This window comes from Rousettus aegyptiacus, unplaced genomic scaffold (genome assembly GCF_014176215.1).
Source record: "Rousettus aegyptiacus isolate mRouAeg1 unplaced genomic scaffold, mRouAeg1.p scaffold_m13_p_14, whole genome shotgun sequence".
NCBI lineage: Eukaryota > Metazoa > Chordata > Mammalia > Chiroptera > Pteropodidae > Rousettus > Rousettus aegyptiacus.
The window spans coordinates 16,467,295-16,472,500 of record NW_023416289.1 but is presented as its reverse complement, the minus strand read 5'-3'; the positions used below and the strand labels follow the sequence as shown (position 1 = coordinate 16,472,500).

General features: G+C 33.0%; 1 non-coding gene across 1 annotated transcript; it reads left to right on the top strand.

Moving 5' to 3' along the window:
- The first annotated feature begins 2,057 nt into the window (after positions 1-2,057).
- Positions 2,058-2,164, top strand: LOC118611523. Its single transcript, XR_004954487.1, has one exon. It is a non-coding gene; the product is annotated as a U6 spliceosomal RNA (small nuclear RNA).
- Positions 2,165-5,206: the final 3,042 nt, after the last annotated feature.

The window sequence follows — 5,206 nt, the reverse complement described above, 5'->3', positions numbered from 1 at the left end:
CATCTTAAAAATCGCTTAATATTTTCTTGCCATGGCTAGTCCACTGATGAGCCTATTAAAGGAATTCTTCATTTTCGCTACAGTATCCTGAATTTTTAGCATTTCTTTTTGATTACTTTTTAAGAATTTTTATCCCTAAGCTTCCATTAACCACCTGTTCTTGCATGCTGTCTACTTTTCCATTAGAGCCCTTAACATATTAATCATAGTTATTTAAAATTCCCTATCTGATAATTCCAACATCTGTGTAGTTTCTGAGTTTGAATCTGATGTTTACTTTGTCTATTCAGACTGTGTTTTTTTCTTGTTTTTTGGCATGACTTGTCTTTTTGTTGTTTTTGCAAGATGGACATGTATCGAGTAATGGTAACTAAGGAAAATAGGTCATTAGTATAAGGATTTATTTTAATCTAAGAGTGGGCTATTTTAAAATATTTGTAATTTTAAGTCCCAGATTCTTTGAGTTCCTTCAGTGTTTTTTTGTTTTCTCTCCTGATTTTGGTCTTCCTTAACTTCTCAGAAAGAATGTGCTTTGCACCTCTTTCAGGTGTAATCTTGTCAGTATACTGGAGTTCTGTTGGGACAATAGTAAGGTATGGAGAAAATGAAGCATTCTATAAACCTATTATTAAATCCTAATTTTTTTAGTAGTCTTCTATCTCTAGACTGTACCATTGATAGATGTTTCTCAACTTTTTGTTTCTCTTTTGGTGAAAGAAAGGCGAGGAGTTCAGTAATTTCTCTACCTACACATTGCTAAAGCTTTGGTATAGGCTTCAAATCTTCACCACAAGGACCCGGTAGGGTTTCTAGAGGTAAATCTCCAAAAGAGCAGGGGTCCCTATAACACTGATCCAACCCCAGGGGTTTTCACTCTTATTTTAGCCTACATCCAGACTTCAACAATTCATCAAACTATCATTTATAGCTTTTTACTGGTTTATTGTTCTGGCAACTTTTGTTCTAGCTAATCTCAACTATGACTCTCTGAATTTACCCATTTTTCCAGATCTGGGGTGGCAGTTTTCTCTGTGAGTTCAATTTTTCTGATTATTCTAAGAAAAGTTACTAGTTTTCAGGTGGGTGTGTGTGTGTGTGTGTGTGTGTGTGTGTTTAATTAAGATGAGCGTGTCAACTTCCAAGCTAAGTACGGAAATTCCTCATACATCCCTACCTCATACATTCATAGCCTCGCTTATTATCAATATCCTCAACCAGAGTGTTACATTTGTTAAAACTGATGAATCTACATTGATATGTGATAATCACCCAAAGTCCATAGTTCACATTACGATTCACTCTAGGTATTGTACATTCAACAGGTCTGGACAAATGTTTAATGACATGTATCCATCATTATGGTATCATACAGAGTATTTTCACTGTCCTTTTTTGTGGTCTGCCTATTCATCCTTCCTCTTCTGCCACTCTAACTCCTAGCAATCACATATCGTTTTACTGTCTCCATACTATGCCTTTTCCAGAATGTTTTATAGTTAGAATCATACAGTATGTAACATTTTCAGATTATCCCTAGACTTTTAAAATCACATGTTGTCTTAAATCAGAATCTCTGGCCCTTACGATATACTGATATTCACAAATCAAGAAACAAAGTTTGGCTTGTATCTATTCTCTGTGGCAACAGTTCTATTTTAATTTATGGATGACTTATATTTCTGGTAGCAGAAAAGGAGAGAGGTGTTTTTAAGGAGGCATTGAGAGTAGAGGTGACTCTTTAGGAAATATGACAAAATTGTATCCATATGTAATTATATAAACATTATTATCTATAAACGTAAGATATTTAAGCATAGTTTTATGATTTCATAAAATGATTACATAGAAGTAGAATAAAAATAACTATCCTTTTCAGAATTTAAATTTACTTAAATTAAAAAAACACTGATTTGGAATTATTTTTGCACAAAATCATATCTATTAATAAATTATAAGTTAATGCTAAGGTCTATATTTTATGCATTAGCATATTTTCTAAAATATCTATTACTAAACTGTATACACAAAAAGGATAAAGGATAATAAAGTTAAGAGCTGAGCTCACTTCAGCAGCACATATATTAAAATTGAAACAATACAGAGAAGATTTGCATGGCCCCTAATCAATGATGGCATGCAAATTCATGAAGTGTTCCACATTTTCAAAATGCATGACCTTCCTAGACTGAATCACAAAGAATCGGAAGTTTTAAATAACTAATTAACAGTAAGGAAGTTAAAACAATCATCTAAAACCTCCCCAAAAAGTAAAACTCCATGACCAGATGGATTCACTAGGGAATTCAACCAAACATTCAAATACTTGAACCTATCCTTCTCAAATTCCTCCAAGAAATTGAAGAAGAGGCTAACATTACCCTGATATCAAAACCTGGCAAGGATAACACACAAAAAAGAAAACTATGGACCAATATTTCTGATAAATACAGCTTCAAAAATCCTAAGCAAAATACTAGCAAACTGAAAACAACAACACATTAAAAATAATAATATGTCATGATCAAGTGGGATTTATTCCAGGGGCACAAGGATAATTTAACATGAACAAATTGATCAATGTAATACACCATATAAATAAAATAAAAGATAAAAATTATATGATCATCTTAATAGATGCAGAAAACATATTTGACAATGATACAACACTCATTAATGATTAAAAAACACAATAAATGGGTAGAGAAGGAAAACACTTCAACATAATGGCCATATGTGACAAACCCTCAGCTAACATCATAGTCAATGGTGAAAATCTTAAAGCTTTTCCTCTAAAATCGGGAAGAATACAACTTAGTAGAAGTCCTAGCCAGAGCAATCGGGCAAGAGAAAGAAATAAAGGCCATCAAATTGAAAATAAAGAGGTAAAACTGTCACTTTTTTAGACAACATGAGTCTTTACACAGAAAATCCTAAGTGCCTTTTAATAAATGATCGGATAAAGAAGGTATGGTGCATATATACAATGGACTATTACTCAGCCATAAGAAAAAATGAATATTTCCATTTGCAACGATATGGATGGATCTTGAGAATACTATGCTAAGCGAAATAAGTCAAACAGAAAAAGTTGAGAATCATAATTTCACTCATGTGTTAGATATAAAACTGAAAGCAAAAAACAAACAAGACAAACAAACAAAAATTCATAGACGTGCACACCAGTTTAACGGTTACCAGAGGGAAAGGGGGTAGATGAAGATAGAAGAGGGTAAAGGGGTCAAATATACGGTGATGGAAAAATATAAGACTTTGGATAGTGAACACAGTGCAACATACAGATGATGTGTTATAGAATTTTACACTTGAAACCTATATAATTGTATTAACCAATGTCACCACAATAAATTTATTTTTTTTAAAAAGTTAAAAGATAATTTGAGTAGTTAGAATCAAAAGTTTTAGTGCCATCCATTGCTCAATAATTGCTCTGATGTGACATTGTATTAAGGGTACAAAGAGTTGGGCAAGTGGTATGCAGTGAGTATCTACTTTATGTTGGGTGTAATTTAATCCTCATAATTATTATAGATGTTGAAACTGAGAATTACAGTTTGCCCTAGGTCACTCAGATAGCCAGGTGCACAATTCAGATTTGAATCAAGTATGTATTATTGACCCCAATGATGGTATTTTTCCTTTCTTTAGAGAAGTATTATATTGATACGGATGTATAGATACGTGCAATGGATTTGTCACTGTGTTAAGCGATACACGTAGAAAAGATAAAACTCATAAATGACAGTACAGTAAGAAATTGTAGCATGTTATTTCTTCCCCATCATCTCAAGCACCTTGTCCTTAACACTCAAAGTCAATTAAATTTAAAAACAAAAGTGTAAGTGAATAGACTTATAAATTGAAAGGGACAAGTTCTCGATATGTGCAATCAAGTCTATCTTGCAAGCCCATCATGCCTTTTTTTTTAATACAGTATGGATTTTGTAATGGAGCATTTGATACTCTATATAATATCTTTATCTTCTGTCAGTACCTGCAGAGGAATTACTGACATTTTATTTTTTAAGAAGAAAGTTGTAATCAGCTTATTTTAGATATGTTATCATAAATTCTGTTTTTTTTTTTTTTTCTGCTTGTCATTGCTCTGGGTTGAAGAAAAACACAATTAGTGGAGGAGAGGAATCTGTACAGCTGGGTTTTTCACACTTTACAAATGGTTACAAAGTGACAATTAACAATGTGCTAAATACTAGGTGATAACGCTCAACAGAATAGGTGAAAATTAATTGTTTGAGATGCAATATCATTGGAATGGTTCACTTCCTTAAAAGCAGTTGGAACAGAAAAGAAATTGACAGTCTCTCGTTTTGAGGCACATAATACACTATCATCAACTCAATTGAATTGAACCACTTCTAGTCATTACCATCATCTTTCATTCATGCTTCTGTTCATTCAACAAATATTTATTGAATATCAATGTTGTGCCTGTGATAGATGCTGAGGAGAAAGCAGCAAACAATAGACACATGGTCTCTGCTCTCATGAGAATTTTTCTATATCAATTACTGTCACCATTGTCCTCTATATTGTCATCTTCAATATCACTGTCGTCATCATAATTGTATCATCATTATCATTATCATCACCTTTATCCTAAAGACAAATTCTCTATCAATGAGTAAAGTAAGAGATGGAGAAAGTAGGAGCCTGTTGCATCTGGCTGTGTCTCTTATCCTTTTTTCCCCCGTTTATTCCTACCTTCATAGTACAAGTTTAAAATGTGATCTTCTCACAAAAACTTCTCTCATCACCATTCTCTCATCATTTAAAGAAGACCATGCACCTAATTATTCCATATTTCTTGACCTTGGAATATATGGATATTCAAATCATACTTTCTGAATGAATACATAAAATAATGTAGACGTTTGTTCTCTTGCCATGTCTATAATGACTAATATAAAATACATGGCAAGAAAATAGTCACTTAAGGCACCAGCCCAAGAACTCAGGTATAGCTCCAGTATTTTATCTGCAACTGATTTCTTTGTGCCATCACTATCAGGATCCCAATTATACCTTGAAATTTCTCCCTATTTCAGATTGGTTCTTTTCCCCTGATGATGTTCAGGGGAACATCTTCAAATAAAGACAATAGCAAGGTCATAACTCCACCTAACATTCTACAACTATCCTATATACAACCAAAAATGGACTTACTGCT